Source organism: Grammomys surdaster, unplaced genomic scaffold (genome assembly GCF_004785775.1).
Source record: "Grammomys surdaster isolate TR1022 unplaced genomic scaffold, NIH_TR_1.0 125698, whole genome shotgun sequence".
NCBI lineage: Eukaryota > Metazoa > Chordata > Mammalia > Rodentia > Muridae > Grammomys > Grammomys surdaster.
The window spans coordinates 485,191-506,793 of NW_021620534.1; the positions used below are offsets into that span (position 1 = coordinate 485,191).

General features: G+C 48.8%; 1 protein-coding gene across 1 annotated transcript in view; it reads right to left on the reverse strand.

Annotated features, from left to right (window-relative positions):
• Positions 1–21,064, reverse strand: part of Mras (muscle RAS oncogene homolog) — a 53,924-nt gene extending 32,860 nt beyond the window's left edge. The window contains exon 1 of the mRNA XM_028788073.1: positions 20,647–21,064. The gene's annotated coding sequence lies outside the window, so the exon portion shown is untranslated. The remainder of the gene's footprint in view (positions 1–20,646) is intronic.
• Between the last annotated feature and the right edge of the window lie 539 nt (positions 21,065–21,603).

Here is a 21,603-nt window from a genome sequence, read left to right on the forward strand (position 1 = left end):
AAGCTTCCCTCTTGACTCTGAGCACACCTGTCAGAAGCAGAAAGGCTCTTTCCCTCCAGCCCACTAGACTACAAGGCCCCCGACAACTGTTGTTGATTCTCAGCATGGACCAGACTTGAAAGATTCTGCACCTGGACCCCCTCGGTCTATGTGGCTCACCCTGGGAGCATAATCTAATGTGCTCCTCAGCCTTCTCTCTGCCCTAGATGTTGAATTTCTACCTCTGTGAAAAGATACTCTTTCATCGTCTATATATGATGTGTTAATAAAACATTTTTGCTGAAAACAAAGTCTCTGGGGTTGGCTCTGTAGCTGGGTTGGTAGAGTGCTTGCTTCCAGCACACTAAACCCCAGCACCTGAAAACTGAATGTGTAAAGCATGCCTGTAACTCCAGCACTGGGGAGGTAGATGCAGGATGATCAGACATTCGAGGTAGTCCTTAGCTATATAGTAAATTGGAGATCCTGCCTCTAAATATTTCTTCTCTCCTGACATACTTGGACCATTTTTCTTCCCATTATTCCCTAAGCACTATGATATTTGTGCAGCATATACATTGTATTGAGCATGTAAGTAATGCAGAGGCAATTTAAAGTATATGAGAAGGTGTTGTAATATGTGAGGGACTTGAGCATCTACAGATGTGGGGTCTTGAAACCGCCTGACCCTGCCTTGGATACCAGCAGATGACTTAATAGATTTGCATTCTGGGATACCAATGGATGACTGGAGCAGATTTGCACACTGGAACAATTCGACAGTATTAACATCCCTCACAAAATAGAATGCTCAGCTACCTGAAAATATTCTTCCCACTTTCATTTAAGCTCTTTGAGGAGGAGCTGGTTGTAGCTGTAGCCCCAGAATGAACAATGGGGAGAGCTATGGCTTGGGTCTGTGCCGCCACATACTAGGGTCATAGGAGAGCTGCAGGACCACAGAAACAGGGGCAGGCAGGAAGGGCAGGCATCTTTGCCTCTCTGGTCAGCGAAGCCTGGTACCACTGCCCCTTGTTAACAGCTACTATCCTCTCCCCAGTGGACAACGACACTGGGCCAGAGCAGAAGCACTGATGAAAAAGACTCTTCCATTCTCTGCTGGAAACCACATGAGCAAACACCGCTTAGAGAATGGGAAAGGAGGAGGAAACACAACCACTTCTTCAGAGAATACAAGGTAAGACACACACTAGTCACAGAGGACATGAACTTGACCCTTGAGTCAGAGTTCAGACCACCCACAGCAGAATTACCTGGGGACTTGGTATAAACAGCTTCTCCTTGTTAAGGCAACTGGCAGGAAGTGGTCAGTTGAGGGCCCCCTCCATTTTATGGTGCTCTGACCTCAGAGATTGAGGAACCCCAGGCTCCAGGGAACCACATCAGGTCAGGCGTTCCTGTCTATGGGAGTTTCCTTCTAACTGGAGCTCAGTAGAACAGGGTCCACAGGCTAAAAACCCTTTTCATACCATCCACAGCTGATGAGTCAACTCTGCATTACTGAGCATTTAACAGCAACCTGTCACCAGTAGCCCTCAGTGACCACTCCTGCCACACTTGTGCAGCAGACACACACTCTTCTGTCACCCCAACTAGCCTTTGCTCTCCTGGTGTGTCCCTATAGTTATAAAATGACCATGTATGCAGAATGGCAGTATGCAGGGAAGTAAAGTACATAGACAACTCTGGTCAGCCCAGGGCCAGGACTCACCTCCCAAGGGAGACATAATCTGAACCTTGTGCTTTGAGCTCTGTGGTCCCCATGAAGAAGCCACTATCACCCAAGGGCATGGGCTGTCTTTGTGTCCCCCACCCCCTGTCCTTACGAAGCCTGGCACAGAGCAGGCTGAACACACCCGGGCTTAAGCTCGGGCATTTACAAAAAAGTCAGACAAACTGCCAACCTCGGTGCTGGCCCCAGCATCCACAGGACTATGGGAAATCCTCTCACCCAGGCATTGGGACTGTATCCAAGGGGTCAGATGAACCACACAGATATGAAATAAGTGTGAACCAAAAGGCTCACCAGGACAAAATGGATCCAGAAAGCCCCCAATACAGAAGTGATTTTGGCTGTGTGTTTTCTCCTGGTGTGGGCAAGATGAGGAACATGTTTTTCACCCAGAAAAAAAATTTTTTTGATCAAATGAAGTCTTTTGATAAGATGGAGGCACAAAGATGGCTGGGTACATGCCATACTTCTACAAAATAAGCTGGTCTCTGTATGGTAGAGGGAAAGAGATTCATAAATACCACTCAAAGGCTCTGACAGAAGTCATCATGGCAAACTCCTTGCTAGATAACTATGGACCTGTTTTTGGTCCTAGTTCTCTACTCTTCTTCTCGTGGAAATCACTGTGGAGTGTTTGCTCTTTGCTTTGAGGAATTGTAGGTGGCCCTTGAAGGTAGGGAGGTTGCTTAAGGAAGGCATGGTTTCTCACAGCAGTTTGCCACTCATCTTTTGTGTTTCTGTCCAGTTGTATAACCTTGGTCAAGCTACGTTTCCTGACCTTGGGATCTGCTCTAAGCATGAAACAAAACGGCACGAAATACGCCAAGCTCAGAGAAGGCACACATCCTCTCTCGCCTGCTTACTTTGCTCCCAGAGGCAAGAGCACCCCATCTCAGTCACGTGATTCCCAGCGCCCTCATTTCAAGTCCCCCTGCCACCTCATCTCCATTACAGCCAGATGACGCGGGCCTGTGTGGGAATGTCGCCCATCATTTAGGGCATTGTTTCCATGGGAAAGGCTCTGAGGTTCCAACACCCTCCACATAGGAACCAACTTTTGGAACAGCAGCCATTTGGCAGGGAAGGCAGCTGAGCTGGTTCCCATGGCAACCATTACTTCCAGAGCCCCACCCAGCCCACAGGCTGCACCAGCAGCCTAAACCCTTACACTGTATCGCCGTATCACACTGGAAACTTCCTCCTAAAAGGCCATGTTCCATTTTTAAATTATTTTAATAACACGCATATAAAACCTCAAGCATCTTTAAATTGAGAAGCCAGGGGTGGGGGAGGTTGTTGTCCTTGGTGTTGTGTCCCTCTAACCCTTTATTCCTTACCCATTACACCACTGCATGACAGCCATACCTTGCCACTCCCTCACAGGGCTGGAGGAGTCTGCGCATTCACTAGCCACTCCATCCTGTCCCATCTAGTCTTCTGCCCTCTCTTGTGCCAAGAAGGGACACAATGTCCCTTTTTTTTTCACAGAGGCCAGCTCACAACCCTAAGAAGCAGGTATTTGGTTGGTGAGGCCAGCATAACCTTGTCACTCAGCAAATTTCAAAGTATGGTGGGTACAGGGGGCTGTAGAGGTGGTTCAGTTGTTAAGAGCACTGGCTGCTCTTCCAGAGGACCCAGATTCAGTTCCCAAAACCTACATGGTGGCTCATGAACATCTGTAACTCTAGTTCAAGAGACCCAATGCCCTCTTCTGTCTTCCTCAAGCACACATGGTACACCTATGGTGCAGAACCAATGGATAGATGAATGATACAGATGATAGATAGATAGATAGATAGATAGATAGATAGATAGATAGATAGATAGATAGATAGATGGATGGGGCAGATGATGCTCCATGATAGAGCTTCTTAACCTCTTAGAGCCTCCATTTCCCCAGTGGAAATAACATGGGAAGCGCCTGAGCAAAGGCATATGTGCAATGACAGGGAAATTAACTGGCCCTGTTTTCTCTTCCAACCTACGAGGTTCCATTGACTTAGTTTAATTCCTTGCCCATGCATGGGTCTTGAGGCGCCTGCACATAGGGATGAGAGAGGATGCTCAGAACAACAGTCTGCTCCCTTCTTCCCAGGTTCTACAGATTCCACAGAGCTTGTTTCCCAGAAGACTAGCCCCAAACCACTATCCACTGTTCCAAGAGAGCTGTGCATTAGAAGGAAACAGTGCTGGTGACACATACCATCAAATGGGTCTGAGGAGGTCCCTGGCCACTCACAGACCCACCTACCACTACTTTAAAAGCAATGTCATATAGTCCTAGTTAAAACCAGTGGTGCCTAGAGTGGTAGCAACTGCCAGTCCTCAGCTGACCTTTGCTGTGGGCTGATCAGATGCTAAAGGTTGTGCTTAGAACTGACTTTGAATTCATTTGCAGCCTCACATAGATTCACCTGCCACTGTGACTCACAACCCAGAACCATTGTGCATCCTGTGGTGGCTTCTCTGACATTGATGACAAGGCCACAGATTGTCAAGAGGCCACAGCAAGGGTACAAGTACTCCAGAGATGGCACCAACTTCAGTGAAGATCTGGTGCTCAGTATTCTTTTACCACTCTGTTTTGATGCTAATTATTTTAACGATTCCTCCTGAGCCCAGCAGTTGGGCTGGGTTTTCTGAGTAAAGCAGGCCGGGAGAGGAGGACACATTCATTATTAATGGTGATCTTCTGAGAGCGCGTTCACATGGAACTGAATCAGTCCTGGGAAGCTAGTCTCATCTCATTGATGTCTGGGTGTGCCCAGCACTGGGGGATGAGGACACACTGGGGGGGAGGGACCCAACCCATGTGGAGGAAATGGCTCTGCATTCCAGGAGCTGCCCTTCCCTTCTGCACAATTCCCAGAAATGGGATGCTTTCCCCTGCTGACCTACAGTCTGCGTGTAAGTAATGCAGGACCCATCAGGAGTCTGGGGCACTTGGCATCTCTCCCTAAGACGATCGTCCTCTCCCCTTGCCAACTCAGCCAGCACTGTCCCTGGACCACTCATCACCTCTAAACAGCCACAACAGCACCCAGCTCCCTCCATCCTACAGCCAGCTATGTATGTAAGTTCTCACTACTGGGGACCTTAAGCCCAAGTCCATATGACGAATGTGTGGCTGAGTGCCGCTCCTTCCCAGTGCCATGGCAGATGCCACTGATCTGGGGTGGGTCCTTTCCTTCCTTACTCTTAGAGTCCCTTCCTACCTAGTGTTCCTGACAGGCAGAAACAAAGTGACTGGCATGGATAGAAAATGCACTTGGTACCCCAAATCTAACCCACCACTCATCCTGTTCTCTCCCAAGCATCTGATGTAGCGGTCATCCTTTTTCTTGGGAAGGGCTTGGGGCCTTCACGGGCATCTTGCTTGGTCATTCTTGGATGAGTCTATCATTAGCTCATGTTAACTTGACAACTCCTCTTTCTTTCAGTATCCTCCACCATCAAGAGAACCAGAAGGACAACACTGGAAGCAAGCAGAGAGAGGGCCCTAGCGACCTTGTTCACCCTGTACCTCAGGTTTCTTCTGTCATAATCATTAACATTTGAGTCCTCCTCACAAGTATAAGGAGTCTTCTGGACAGGGCCTAGGCAACCATTTACCATCTGGCACTGACTCTCTGAGCAGTGTGCAGGAACCTCTGGCTGCAGTCATGACACTAAGGGTCATGTCAACAGCCAACGCTTAACATAAACAATGTGTCAGAACCTGTTGGGAGACTCTCCTGTCCAGTTTACTCACTTAATTCTCAAGTACTAGTTTGATTAATCCAGTTCTAAAGTTCCAGAAACACAAGGCCAATGAGATGGCTCAGTGAGCTAAAAGCATCTGCTGCCAAGCCAGATAACCTGAGTTCGATCCCTGAGACCTACATGGTAAAGAGAGAGCCAACTCTTTCACAAGCTGTCCTCAGATGTCCATGCACACCCGGTGCCATGTGTGCACACACATACACATGAGATAGATAGATAGATAGATAGATAGATAGATAGATAGATAGATGTAATTTAAAATTAAGAACAAAAACAACTGAGACACAGAGAAGTTAAAATAACTTCACCAAGGTCTCCAAGCTAAAAAGGAGTAATGTGATTCCAGAACCACTACTACCTCTCCACTCCAGGCATCCCCCTGTGGCTGGTCGAGGATGGGTATACATGTGCAGTCAGGCCAGGGCAGAGACAGCAGATGCATGAGCGTTGGAGAGAGCACAGCAGTGAGGTAGGGAGGGGGTGTCAGAGTCACTAGGCCAAATCATTGGCCCCACAGGCAGAACAGCAAAGCAAGCAAGAGCAGGGCAGACGTAAGGACCTTTGAATAGACACCCAACCCCCACTGTGGGACAAAGCCTGCTGCACAGATGTGGTCCCACCTTGTGGAACAGAGAGGAAGTCGGAGAAACCAGACAGCTCGGAACCCTCCTTTGGTATAGCATTACTTTCATATGGGACTCTGTCTCTTCTTCTGGTTCCTGCCCCCCCCCAGCCCACCCACATACAGAATTGTTGCTTCCAGCTGAGCCCAGGGGCTGGCCCCTCACCTGGAACTCCAGGCCAAGGAACTGGAACTATGGATCACAAACTGGTAACCTTGGGCAGTCACTCACCCTCTGGAAAAGTGGGAACAGCAGCAGCACTTGGCCTCAGGGTGCAAGGAGAAGCTACATTTTGTCTGTTTGACACAGTGTCTGACACAGAGTAACTCTCCAGTATGCACCAGGTGATCAGCATCCTCCTCCTCCTCCTTCAGAACCCATTCCAGTGCCTTCTCCTGCAGGAAGAACCCCTACTCTTCCAAGTCCGCTCCTGAGCTCAGGGGTAGCCAGCAAACTAGTGGTTCAACAGACAGCTCAGTATAACTCAGTCCCTCACTACCCTACTGCTGGAAGGTTCTCATGATAGTCTGTATTAGCTTCATTGCTGAATCTGCACTGGAGGGTAGCAGCCATCTCAGCCTGCAATGATCTGGACAGCAATTCCCTAGGACAGCAAGCCCCCAGTGCTCACTCACTGACAGGAACCATGGCATCTTTTGCATGTCTCCAAGAGCTTTGCAGACAGCTGCTCTCACTGTAAAGCATGCAGAAGATAGCACACTGCTAATGGGTTCAGTGTTCAACAGTGTCTCTCTCAAGTTATTAAATACCAGTGTTCTCTACCAGAAAACCAAGCCATTTTGGGGCATCTGGTGTTTTGAAGAGTATATCATTGGGGAGATTAAAAATTGACAAGGCACAGGATGTAAGAAATGGTCAAATTATACCCTAGTCCTGAGGAGAGTAGACAGCGCAGCCAGCTTCTCAGGACTCATATCTGTGCACAGTCTAGAGCACTGATTCTCAACCTTCCTAACACTGTGACCCTTTACTATGGTTCCTCATGTTGTGGTGACTCCCCAACCACAAAATTTTTCACTGCTACTATTTAACAGTAATGTTGCTACTGTTATGAATAGTAATTATAATACCTGATATGCTGGATATCTGATATGCAACATCAAAAGAGGTCATGACCCACAGGTGGAGAACCACTGGTTTATACTCTGATGCTGTAAAGCAAAAACCTGGGAATGGGGGAATCTTAGCTGCGCTGGGGGCTACAGAGATGTTGTCCTGGTAAAGGAAATGCCAGAATGGAGTCTTGCAGACCTCATACATATTAGCTAGGTAAACCACAAGAGCAAGCATGTCCCGGGTAAGGAACAGAAGCTGCAAAGCCATGAAACTCAGAAGCGTGAAGCCAAGGGCGCAGTGAGTGTTATAAGCCACAAGACGTGGCTCAGTGGAGAATGTGAATATGATCACATAGGATAGTGAGGGTCTGACAAAAGCCAGGCGCCTTTATCTTTGCACCTTTATACTACCATGGTGCAACAGCATCCAGCAGCTGCTCAAGAAACATCCAATGATGAAGGAACCAGTGGCCAAGCCTACAAGGCTAGACAGGTGAGCCTGCATGGGCTAGAGGCCCACGGATCCTCTCCTACCCATAGGCTAACACAGTCATGCAGTTGGACTTGCCCCATAGCTAGCTGCCAGTGACACAGGGCCTCCAACTCATTGTGATGGCCACAGGGAGATTACACAGTAGGCAAATCCCAGCAGGGCCTGTGTGAGGCTGGATAGATTGCACAAAACAAACTCAAAATTCCAGAAGCTTAGAGAAAGGGGGGTTAGGGAAAGCCTGGAGAGCCGGGAAGGATTGACTGGTAACCCAGGCAAGGCCCAGCGGGGTCACCGGGTCTGAGGCAGAAGCCAGGGGAGGGTTGCTACTCTGTTTTATGAAGGGACTCAGTGGTGCTGAGGCATTTACCCAAAGGTAACAAGTTAGTAATGGGAGAGGCTAAAGTGTTTGCCCCTGAGCCCTGGCAAGTTGCAAGACTACAAGTTATTCTCACTTCCTAGAGCTGAAGGGTTCACAGGGGCCTCGATGTCTCAAGACACAAGCAGCCTTCAAGCCATGGGCCTCACCTGGCCTCAGGAGGCCCAGCTCTGCTTCTCACTGTGTCCCCAGCTCTGCTTCTCACTGTGTCCCAGGTACCTTATCAAGGACGGGGGATGGGGAGGCATAATGGGAAAGTCTCAGCCCAAAGGTGAGGAACAGGGAGCTCCTCGAAGCGTGGGCTTTGTGAGTACGGGGCTCCAACTGGAGAGGCCACTGAAAAGAGAGGCAGATGTGGTTTGCTTTGTAAATCCGTGTTCTCAGTCCTTGGAGATGGGAGCAGGCATCAGTTAATAATTTCCTAGTACTGGGACAGTCTCACATGCAGCTAAGGGACAGAATTTCTTTAGTCTGCCACAGGAATCTGCATGTGACTAGGGAGGTCACTCTAGTGGGCCCTCTGCAGGGAGGGTTCCCCATACCTGGGGCCTCCCAAACCATAGTCAGAGCAGGCTGCAGCCCTACCCTGCCAAACCACAGTGGAGCAGGCTGCAGCCCTACCTTGCCTGCAGCTCTTGCTCAGTTGAACTCCCATGGCTTCTTTTCCCTCTTCACCACTCCTCCACAGCTCTGCCTAGCTCGACTCTGCACATCCAGTGCTAGCTAGATTCAGCTAGCACTGTGGCTCTCAACCTTCCTGATGCTGCCACCCTTTTAATCCAGTTCCTCATGTTGTGGTGACCCCCAACCATAAAATTATTTTGTTGCCACTTCATAACTATAATTTTTCTACTGTTATGAATTGTAACGTAAACATCTGTGTCTTCCAGTAGTCTTAGGTGAGCCCTGTGGAGGGGTCGAGACCCTGTGGTTAGCACCCCTTCCCACGTGCTCAGACAGGCCTCTTTGCCACCTCCTCGTTCCAAACTAATTCTCTTCTGCTTTTTTCCTTCATTTCTTCCATTTACCTCAAATCAAAACCAAGGTCCAGGAACTCTGTCATGTGTGCCTTTCCCACTCAGTGGCTACAGTCTGCTCCCAGCTTGGGCTCCCTTCTCCAGCATGGTCTCTGCAATCCTTCAGCCCTGTTATTCTGTGGCTGCCCTTGAACACAAAGACCCTCCTGGAAAACTGTGGATGGAAATCTGAGGCATTCTCAGCAGAGCCTTCTAGACTTTCCTTTCGCTGCTCAGCACCCCTCACCCACTACAGTCTCTGCTCCCAATAATTCACAGCAGGGTGTCCTCAAGGAGCAAGGATAGTGCCCAGACCTCGGGTTGTTGGTGCCTGTAGGCAGCCTTCCAGTGAGGGCTTTCCAACTAAACTCTCTCCAACATTCTCTTGAAGGAGCTGCCTCTGTCTTCTCAGGCCCTTCTGAACTAAGCCTCAGAAAGGCCTCTTTCTCTGGGTCCCACTTTCCCTCCTCCTGTGGAGCCCTTGTTTCAGTCTATGGAATTTGGGGCAGATACCCAGAGGCAGTCATTATTCACTGGCTCCCCAGAATCCTAAAGATTGGAGTTCTGTGGCTTGGTGCTGTCTAGTATGGAGAAGGGGACTAAGGCAGACCCTCAATGACTCTGACCCAGCTGATGGCTGCAGCCAGAGAATGCCTGTAGCAGGGCAGATGTTTTGTTTGGGTCTGTTTTTGAGACAGGGCCTAGCTGAATGGCCTAGGCTGTTGGGGAGCTTGCTATTCTGCCTCCGCCTCCCAACAGATAGCTTACCTTTTTAGGGTAAATAGAAGTCTAAGTTTTTGTATGAGAATTCCAAATTTTAAAATCACAGTATAAGCCAAACAAATGACCCCCTTAACCTCATAATGGCTCTGCCCTGGGTCAATGGCTACCTCCTTGGCCCTTTTCATCATGTACACAATCCTAGGGCTGTGGTAGCCTGAGACAGATGACTCTTTACTGCTGGCCTGGCTTGGATCTGGCTGCAAGGAGCCAGAAGATGAAAGCAGTGGACTTGACCCCATGCAGCAACAAGAGTTCCTCAGCCTGAAGGAAAATTTCCAGGGGCATGTTCTCCACAGAGAGGGCACACAGCCTGCCTCAGACCCAGGGAGGTGGAGGGCAAAAGGCACATTTCAAAAAGGATATTATTTTCCTCACTTATTTTCAAAGCATCCGATGCCGTTATCAAAGAATGTGAATATTTTTAATGCTTGACCAAAAGAAGAAAAAAAAAGAAGGAAGAAACAGGGCCTAGACTCTTTCCAGAGGTAGAGTGAGGTAATCTAATTTCCATTTTTAAAGAGTAACCAGATGGATGGGCCAAATAAAGGGGAAACTTCCTGGAAACAAGCGGGGCATGGCAACGAACGGGCTGATGGGATTTTCCTATGTGACAGGGTAGAGTCCTTTCTCCATGACTCTTCCAGCTCAGGATTGTAAGCTTTCTAGCTGAAAAAGCCGCCGCAGCTTGCCATATCTCCCTGCAAGCTCTATGGTTTTCTCTGTTCTTGCCATATATCCCTGCAAGCTCTATGGTTTTCTCTGTTCTCTTGTTTTCTCTCTGCCCTTTAACCAAGCAGATCTGACTTGGAAGGGAAAGGAAGAACAGGCAGAATGGTCTAGTTCCAAGGGCAAGGCTCAACCAAAAGTCATCACTGACTGGGTGGTCAGTCTCCCATCCTTTGCTTGTCCCCCCTTCCCCCCCACACACACATACACACACTTTGTGTGTTGTTATTTTTTTTTTTTTTGAGATGGGGGTCTCATGGTGTAGCCTGGCTGTCCTGGGACTCACTTTGTAGACCAGGCTGGCCTCAAACTCACAGAGCTCCACCTGCCTCTGCCTCCCAAGCGCTGGGATTAAAGGTGTGTGCCTCCACTCTTAGCTCCCTCTTCTTCCTACACAGCACCTTCCCTCACAGGCATTCATCCGGGGCTGGAGTCGAAGTTGAGTCAGTAGAGTATTTGCCAAGCATGCACAAAGTCCTGGGCTTGTCCCTTAGGGCTTCATAAACCACACAAAGCAGCTTACAACCATAAGCCCATAACTTGGAAAGTAGAGACAAGAAGATCAGGAATTCATAGTCATTCTTGGCTACACAGCATGTCTGAAATCAGCCTGGGTACATGAGACCCTGTAGTGGGAAAAAAATAATGCCTATCTGCTAGCTGTACAATCTTCAGCGAATTAACAACTATGTAAAACTATTATTGGTGAGTGACAGAGAGCAGCAACCCTCTGAAAGTAAACCAGGCTGAGGCCTGTGGCCACAATGTATCATTATAAGACCTGTTTATTAAACCTAACCACATACTAAACCCCATAATAACTTCCCCAATTCCTAGTGTGCCTTGGACTTGGTGGGATTTCAGTTATGTCTGCCCAGAGCACACTGTGATCTACCTTGATCAAATTTCACATGCTGGTACCTAAGGCTTAGATGTACACGATATAGTATGATTTCCCTAGACCATGGTCAATGCACATCCCTGCAGGACCTGAGTGAACATCTGTGGACTCACAACACCTATGCCCTTCACAAATCCTCTATCAAAAAGAAAATCTACCCTTGGTTTGGTCATTTGGAGAGACAGCCTAACTTGAGAATTTATGCTAGCATTATTAATGGCAGAAACCATGCTACAGCATCCGTATTCTTACTGTAGGTCTGCGATCCTGAATTCTGTTTAGAGGAGCTTTTTAACCTTTTAGGATTGAGAGGGTGTGGCTGAAGCTTAGTGTACAGTAGACTTGATAGCTCAGCTCTGCTATCAGGTGCTAGAAGCTTAGAGTTTTCACCTCTGGAAGAAAGCATTTAGGAAAATTGATCCCTGGGAAATTGTTGTAAATGAGGTTTAAAAAAGAGAGAGGCCAGGGCTGGAGAGATGGCTCAGCAGTTAAGAGCACTGATTGCTCTTCCAGAGGTCCTGAGTTCGATTCCTAGCAACCACATGGTGGCTCACAACCATCTGTAATGGGATCTGATGTCCTCTTCTGGTGTGTCTGAAGAGAGCAATAATGTACTCATATACATAAAATAAATAAATCTTTAGAGAGAGAGAGAGAGAAGGAGAGAGAGAGAGAGAGCCACTGAAGAAGTTCTCCAAAGGTGTGACCAAGCAAGAGGAGAATGTCAGTTGTTGATACCTCCGGCTCTGTTGTGAGCCCTGGGCAACAACCCCCTAAGTCCTTGGTGAAAGCCTGTTGTATAACACAGTACTTGGTCAGTAGGACTTAAGGAGCAAAGAAGCCAAGAGGTAGCTGGCCTTGGAGTTTAGACAGTCACTAGGCATGGTCCTCACTCTCAAATACTCAGAAATACTGTGGGGATGGTTTTTTTTTTTTTTTTCACTGATGCTTAGGCAATTTTGAAAAATGATACCGTTTGAGAACTTGGGTGCCTGTCTCCCCACACCTGTGAAATTGAGGCCTGACCCCAGAGAAACTGGATTAGAAAGGAAAGGGGTGGGAGGCAGCTGGGGGCAGCTCTTCTGTTACGCATGTGGAAGAAAGGCTCACAGGAATAGGGAATTCACTTCAGATCAACAAAGAGTGGGCAGAATTAGAGCAGAGACTTCTTCCAAGAAAGACAAGCCAGAAAGTCCCTAAAGGCAGGTTGCCTTCTCTGAAGCCTAGCTGGGTGGCCCTAGCCCCCTGCCTGGCACTGATGGAGACCCCGCCTGGGGCAAAGCCACTCCACCCTGTCCTATGACATTCCACCCACACGAAGGCTTTCTCCAAACCCTCTGCCCATCCTTCCTATTCACCCACACCAATCCTAAATAGAACAGTGCCTCTGAATGGCTTTCCCTATTAGAATGGTTATTTTGTTAAGGTGCCAAGTGGCCAGTCCCTGCACCCCTTTCCATCCTTCCAACCATCCCCAGTTGGAGTCCACAAATAAGACAAAAGCTTTGTTCCTTTATTTTTATTTCCTCCATAAAATCTTAAACATGCAGGAAACACCCACCCAGTCCCAGATAAGTGGACTCAGGCCACAGTCCACGGAGGGAGGGTGGAGCTTGGGTCGATGGGTGGAGTGGACAGGAGGCTGGGAGGCCAGCTGGCTTGAAATGTCCACAGGGTACCTGACCTTTGGAAAGCCTGATTTCCTCAGTGAGGAAGGGCTTGGTGAGTGCGGGGGTCAACCTTCTCACTCTGCCAAGAATCTCAACCTGAGGAATGCGGGTGTGGAACGGTGGCTGAGGAGACACAGCCTATACACATTTTCAAAGAAATATATGTCCCCCAGGCAGGGTCTCCACCCTCCTTCCCTCCTCTCTGATAAAGCAGGCTTTGAAAGAGCACACGAGAGGCTATTTTGGGCTGTGGGCTGTGGGGGTGATTCCTGAGGAGGTAGTACTGGCTGAGAAAGATGCATTGCTCTGGATCTCTCCACTGAAGCTTGTTAATTAAAACATGAGGAGGTGAATTTGTGATTATCTACAAAAGGGGGAAATTTTCCAGAAACTATACTGAAATTCTAAAGGATGAAAAGGACAAAAAAGAGTAGATAACTTGAAGGTGATTCTTCTTTTGAACTGAGTGTAACATGTGACACTTTTGGGAGGCAGGAGCCTATCCTCAGGTTCCTCTGAACTCTTAAAGAGCCAGGTGGCCCCAAATTCCCTCTCAATCGCTGGTGAGTCTACCAATCTGCACACAGCTCCACATAACTACAAACAATTCTAATCTCAATGTTGGTATACACTGTGGGCAACCCAACACACAGGATGTGGTATAGATTCTTGTAAACCCAAACTTTTCTTTGGCAAATAGGTCTGTAAACACAAAACATTCATATATTTCTGTATAACCAAATAGAACTCAGCTTCACAACATATGTAACTCCTTCTGCTGGTGCTGCCTGTATAATAAGACAGTTCTTTCAGCCTTGGGGACTTTTGTAACATCTCCATCAGATAGAAAAAGATCCAGCAAGGTTGATCTCTTGCTGCCAACTCAATAAAAGGTATTTCATCCTACACAGATCATATTGAGGATTTGCAGGCCCCTCTGGCCTCCTCGGTCACCATGGCGTATTATAAAACCAGTTCAAACCTCAGCCCCCCGCCCCCATTAGTGATGCACTTGAGAAGGTTTGCCCGTAAGGAAGGCCTTCTAGAACAGTCTAAGTCCCCACCAACAGTTCTATGAAGCAGCACTCTGCTGTTCTTACTCAAGCCCCAGCTGAATGCAGATTCAGCCTGTGGGTGGAAAGGCCAGGTTGCCACCAGTTGTCACCAGGAGCGTCCATCCACCATCTGCAGCTGAACACGGGTTAGCCATGGTGGGCAGAGAAGAGAATCTGCTACAAAGCACCTGAGGCCCATTCTAAAGGAAAAACTGGGACACGGAGGGCTGAGGATCAGAAAGCAGCTCCACTGGACTCGGTCTGTTTCCTTAAAGCTAGTCCTATACTTTTGTTTATCGAGTTTGGGATTTTTTTTGTTTGGTTTTGGTTGTTTGTTTGTTTGTTTTAATTTTGGTTTTTTTAAGACAGGGTCTCTCTACAGAGTCCTGGAACTCACTTTGTACTCCAGGCTGGCCTCAAACTCATAGAGATCCGCCTGCCTCTACCTCCCAAGTGCTGGGATTAAAAGTGTGAGCCACTATACCTGCCCTATACTTTTGTTTTGAGACAGGGTTTTGTGTATTCCAGGCTGGCCTTGAACTCACTATGTAACTTGGATGGCCCTGAACTCCTGATCCTCATCCCTTGACTTCTGAGGTGACAGGATTACAAGCACGTACCACCACACCCAGCTTACTCCTATAGTTCAGAATGGAATATGGACATTGACAATGATTGTGTCAGACGAACTTCATGAATCATGGATTCTAACAGGACAACCATAGTTCTTCTGTCTTTTCCAACCTCCTGTTCCAGTCTCCATTTAAATTACAGGTGGTTTAGAACACTGGTGACTATTATGCTCTGAAACCCAGAGATCAAGGCAGGTGTTATCAAAGACAGATGGACAGGCTTGAAAAAGACCTTTGAGAGAAGTCAAAGCCCACTGGAGGAGAGCGGTACTTCTATCAGCACCTCAGTGGGGGACTCACTAGCATTTTCCGTGGTTACCTAGGTATGATGGCAAAGAGAGGTTTAACACATGGAAACCAGCTACAGCCCTCAACAGGCTCATGCTGGGCCCAAACTCACCAGGCCAAATGACCAGGCTCTTTAAGTCTGGTGCCACCATGGGAAGGCTCAAGTGCAGATAAAATAGTCATACCCGTTCATTCTGAGTTGTGGTTTCAGAGTGTTCATTGCATTAGCCTTTATATTTTTTTTTCTTTCTCAAAATTAAAAACAATAAAATGAGCAAGTGGTCTTAGGGTTCTTGGGCACCTGAGTAATGGCGCCAAGGTTCCTGACAGTCAGTCCACCCTGCCCTTCATGGATCAGCCACAGCCTCACCTCTCTAGTTTCTGCTGCCTCCAGTGTTTTCATGTAAAAAGTATTCCACCTCTTTCCTGACCCGTTGCCCCTGCCCCATGGCATTTATTATGTAGAATAAGACCTCACAGCACCAGCAGAGTGGGACCGTGTCGTCTGGTCCTCCGGTTCTGGGAACAGCAGACACAGCAGAAGTAACACATGCCTGGAATAGAACATGCTCAGACTCCTCCCTGGCACTGCATCTCTAAGCTCACGATGATGGAGACCTGCTTAACCTTCCTGAATCCTGGTTTCCACAACCAGGATCCAGGACCCTGTCATGGTCGATAGTCACCACTGAGATGGTGACTATAAAGTGTATGGAACAGGGCAAGTCCACAGGTCATTGCTGAAGGGAAGATGGGTAGGGAGATGAGTGGGCAGGAGGATGACAGTCAGACAGATGGATGGATAGAAAGACAAATGGATGGACAGATGGATCAGTGGGTGGATACATAGATGGACACACAGACAGGATATCTTTAAACCAAGCCACTGAAGAGAAGCTGAAGAAAGAAACTGTCCATTCCATTAAACATATAACTCTGAGCAGTTTGTATGGGTCAGGGTAAAGGGTGAAAGGAAAGACTTCTGAGTCAATGAGCAAACTCCCCAGTATAGCAGACCAACCTGAAGGGCAGTAGGTGCCCTGCCTCTACAAGGTTTCGGCTGAAGCAGATGACAGATGTAGGAGTCCTCTGTAGAGAGCTTCCTAGCCTTTACACAGAGGGCAACTTCACACTCAGGCAGTATCTGTCCACTTAAACCTTAAAATCAGACTTTTCAGCCTGGTCTACAGAGTGAGTTCCAGGACAGCCAGGGTTACACAGAGAAGAAACCCTGTCTTGGAAAAAAAATTAGACTTTTAAAGTTAGACTTTTATTTCCCTAATAAAAATTTTTTTCTTTCCTTTCCGTTCTGATCAAATTTTCTTTGTTCATTTATGTGTTTGTTTACGGATATGTGCACATGGGAGTCAGAGGACAATTTGCAGGAGTGAGTCCTATCCTTTTACCTTGCAGGTCCCAATGACTGAACTCGGGCCAACAGGCTTGGCAGCAGGTGCCTTTACCTACTGAGCCATCCCACTGGCCCTCTTTGTAGTTTCTGAGTCAATCTCACGACGTAGCCCAAAGCTGGCCTCAGACTTGCTGTGTAGCTTAGGATAACTTTGAATGCCTGCTCTTCCTGCTTCTACCTCATGTGCTGGGGTTACAGACTTCTATTACCACACCTGTCTCTAATTTTTTCTGAAGCATTAATCTAAACAAGATAGCCATTCAAATAAACAAACCTGATACGATGTCTGATTTTTTTTTTTTTTTTTTTTTTTTTTTTTTTAGTAAAGCATAGTAACAACTACTAACTGGTCAAATGGGAGATCTGTCTGTGATATGTCGTAAATTAACTCTCCCATTATGATGAGGAACGGTTCTGCCAAATGTGACTCTACATTTAGTGTGCTGGAGGGGCCTGCTGGGTCAGGACTCTGTTAACTGAGATAGCCACAACACTGATTATGCTCTTCTTCTCCTGGCCTTTCTGGTCTCCCAGCGTATTTCATCTGTGTGTTTCATCTAATCCCCATGACAACCCTGGGCAGAGAAGCCACAGACAGAGCCTGGGCCTGCACAGCGCAGGATCCACCCAGGCCCTCTAGACCGTCTCAGAGGACCAGGACTGAGCTTCCTACCTGCTCATTCTAGCCCCTCACTCCTTGCTACAGAATCAATTCCATTCTTGGTGGTCTCCAAAATCTCACTAACGGAACAATCAAAATATAAATCATGGCTTTTCTCCATTGGGAGGTAGCCTCAGGCCAGGCTTTCCAGACAGAAGGGCTCTCCAGGCCCTTCTGAGACTCACTGTGTCACCTTAGCAGCTGAGGGGACCCAGACTTTCATTTGGCCATGTGGCCATCCTCAAGCCTATCTAATGAAGCTGCCAGGCATATTAAAGAAAAATAATAGGCTAAATTCACAGGGTGACCTCATGACTCCCATGAGAGAAATGCCTGAAGAAAAACTATCTTGGAGCACACAAGCCAACTAAAAAGGTTCACAGGGAAGTATGGAGGTGTGACAGGCAGGCCAAGTAGGGCTGGTGAGGGGACACCATCAAGGACCTATGGGATAAAAGATGCTATGGCCTGCATAGCAGCTAGCATGGACTCCAGCCTGGTCCTAGGCTTTGTATTGACAACACAGCTCCTATCTCAGACCTTCCCAGGGAAGGGTGCAGGCTGAGAGCACAGACCTTACCTCAGCCTAGAGACAGTATCCCAGTCACTGTAGCTTCTGGATTCTGTCTCTGTCCCTTTAGGATGCTCTAGAGATGAATAGTGCCCAGCTGTGACAAAGAGTCACACAAATCCATTGCTGAAACAACAGGCATTAGACCAGAGATGGCCAACCCATGGCTCATTTTCAGAGATTTGTAGCTGCCCCCAGTCATATGCTACGACTTGTTAACTTGACACCCCTGGGCATATCTATGAGGGTATGTTTAATGCAGGAGGGAATATAGGCATCACCAATGGGCTGGTGCCCCTGAACTAAATAAGGAGGAAGTAAGTTGAAAGCAGTACTCATCTCCCCTATTCTGTATGTATGGATGCAGTGTGACCAGTCATCTCATTCTTGCCGCCTCATCACCACGCCTTCTCCGTCAAGAGGGGCTATACTCTCAAACCGTCTGTCAACATGAACCCTTCCTTAAGTCTCCTCTCCAGTCTTTTTCCAGGTCACCAGAGAAACAACCAACGCGCATGCTCAGCTCTGCACCTCAAACAACGCTCTCCGACTTCTCATACACATAGAAAGTGGCTTCTCAAGATCCTGAAAGCCACGCCTCTAAACTCCAAGCCTCACCCTTCTTGACTCTCCTACACAGTAACTCGAGGGAAGGGTACAGTGCCATCCATCCCTGCAGATTTGGACCACAGAGCCATTAAACCTTAACGGTAAAGCTTCAGAGTCTATCGACCATGTGCTCTGTTCAGCATCTGTATCACGGCCGCCTGGTAAGTGCCCCGAATTGTAAGATGCTCACACCCATCTCCTCCATTTCCCCATCTCTATATAAAGGTGCCGATACCTCACAGCTGGCTTATGCCTGCACTCATACCCTCTAGATACTAGTGAGCATTCCAGCCTTGCACAAGAAACCAATTCCCACCTAGCATGGCTTGTACAAACAACACAGTACTCAGGAGCAGTATGTTTTCAGGTACTTCCAGGAAGGCACACTGTTTGGGGCATTTTATTGGTAGAGAAGATTACAGTGACAACTTGTGTCCGATATAGGATGGAGATCACAAGTTCCTGAGAACTGAGTAGATCCAGGAGGGTGGTAAACACGTGGTATTAGGACCTGTCACCCAAAGGGCTCAATTCATTAACATCCTCCCTGGTTCTGGATGGTCATCACTGGAGCTCAGGGACCAACCACAGGGGGAAAGTAACTTGTCACTTTATAAAAGGGTATTGAATGTCTGGGCCTAAAATTAATAATAAAAGTTGTATTTGTTATCAAAAAAAAATCTTATAAATGCAGCCAAGGATAGTGGTGTGTGTCTTTTATCCCAGTACTCAGGAGGCAGAGGTCAAGAGGCAGAGGTCAGAGGACCAAACCAGCCTGGTCTACACAGTAAGTTCCAGGCCAGCCAAGGCTATAGACATTGCTTTAGGCAGGAGCAAGGCCGAATGCTCTAGAGGGTAGTCAGTCACCTGCCTCCCCAGAGGGCCTTTCCTCTCCAAAAGGAAATGTCAAGGTCACATCTGGGGGTGGCAGTTTTCACCAGAGCATTGGACTTGGTTAACCTCCCATTACAAAGAGACCAACCTTGAAAGCCACAGCACCAGAGCCCCACACCTCCCACCCAGGCAGAGAAAAGCCAAACCATGCCAAAAAAAAACACAGACAGAGATGCTAACTGCCTGCTGGGTAGTATGAGGATACCCATGAGTAAACACCACGGCCTGAAACATTTTCAGCCCCAGTCAGCAGGGACATGCATGCAATTTACAGGAAATAAGGTTTACAGAATGTTAGCAGCTCAGATTTCTTCTCTGGGAAAAGGGGCAGGAGAAAGTCTACGAACTCCCTCAGTGAAAGTGCTTTGTTCTTACGAAGCCCTGATATGCGTCAGTTATTAATATACATAGCTGCCACCCCACACTTCAACCCACCACCGTAGGACGTGCGGACTGGTACACTATAAATACACGACGCAGGCTGCACAAGCCTTAAACCCAGCATCTTAGAGCCTCGCTCACAACAGATCAGAACAAACACAGGGTCGAAAGCACAGGCTTAGGCACAGTCCTTGGTAGGTTAACTTGCTACTTCTCCCTTCTGAAGATGGGCAAATTTCCATCAAATGCCAGGGCTTTCTAAGCTTTGCTTTTAAATCTTCTCCGTTCACTCCTCGGTCAGGCAGACCTCTGGAGGCCACAGTTCTGAGCGTCATCAGTCAGTCTCTGTATAATTTGGTCCAGAGAATCAAAAGCCATTGTAACCCAAGAAGGTTCCCCACCACCAGGAGCTGCCCCAGCGCTCAGGTCAGAGTTCAGGTGACCTGCCTTTGTCCTATTCTCCAGACTGCACTTCGCCCCAAGCCACCTCAGGTCCGCAGAGGGTTCTAACGTGATGTCAAGAGGCCCACTCAGATGTTCACATATGCTCTTCTGAACAGTCATCCCTGACCTAACCCTGGAGTAGGGGCTCTTGAGTTCTCCCACTAACCACAGTAGACTGTCACTCAGTTTGTGCCTCTGCTTTCCGGGCAGAACAGGATTTGGCATTGAGCTTGACACATGATGGGCACCGGGCCGCATCAGTTTAATGTGTGAGCTCAGGCCCCAGTTGTGACCAGAGAGAGAGAGAGAGAGAGAGAGAGAGAGAGAGAGAGAGAGAGAGAGAGAGAGAGAGAGAGAGAGAGAGAGCCAGCCCCAGCAACCCGAACCCGGGGCGCAGTAAAGAGTTGTTTATGAAGCAAGCTGCTTTTTATTACCCACATGAATGTGCCACCCTTTCACGGATCTTTACCCTGGTTCACGCCATTTTAAGCCCGGAGAGCCCCTACCCGATCCCGCTGCCCATCTCCCTGCAGAGTCCTTACCCGGGCAGCCGAGGAACCCCAGGATGACTACAATCAAAGGAGTCTGTCTGAGCGGCGGCTAGGCCCTCCCCACTTGGATCAGAGTAGTGAGCGACTTCTCCGCTGCACACCGTTACGCCAGAGTGGGTGGGAGGGACAGAGGCCACGCACAGCCAGAGCCCGCCGCCGCCCGAGTGCAGCCCAGTGCAGCGTAGCGAGCGCAGGCGAGCGCAGAACGGGCCACACCGCCGGCCACACCTCCAGTCCCCGAACGGAACAAAGCGCCCGGCGGCCTCCTCCCCCCAGGGCTGCGGGGCGGCTCACCGCGCGCTCCCGCCCGGGCTGGGCTCCCGCCCTCGGCCACCGCCTCCTAGCTCGCACCGGGAGGAGCGCCGCGCCCGCGCCCGCCGGGCCCCGCGCCGCCGACTGACGGCTCAGCACCAGCCAGCCGAGCCGCCGCCGCCGCCGTCCCCGCCCCGCCGCCGCCTTAAAGCGACCGCGCACCCCGCGCCTCGGTCGCTTTCCAAGTGGCTGCGACGACCCCCAAACAGCACCACTGTGGGCAGTGGGACAGCTAGCACCGGGCAAGGGTCCCCTCGCCTCCACGCACTCACCGCATCGACCTGCAGCCTGCGAGCAGCCAACGAGCCTGGGTCCTCTAAGAGGAATTCGACCCGGGCGACTTTAAAAGAGCTGGAGCTTCAATCTTTAACTCTCTGCTGTGGCTGCCAACTTCGGGACCTGCGGACGACTCCCCAGTCCTAGAAGACTCCTGTCGCTTCAGCCAAGTCCTCAGAACCCCAAGATGCCGAGGGCCTGCAGCTTGCTTTAGCTAGGTGCGGGGCTTCAGGCCTCAAAGTTAATACGAATTGGCTAGCGACCTGGACAGGAGGCGGTGACGGTAGCACACCATTTAGCTGTTCCATTTGGTTGGACACACACACCCTTTCCCTTTTACAAGACTTGAGATATGATCAC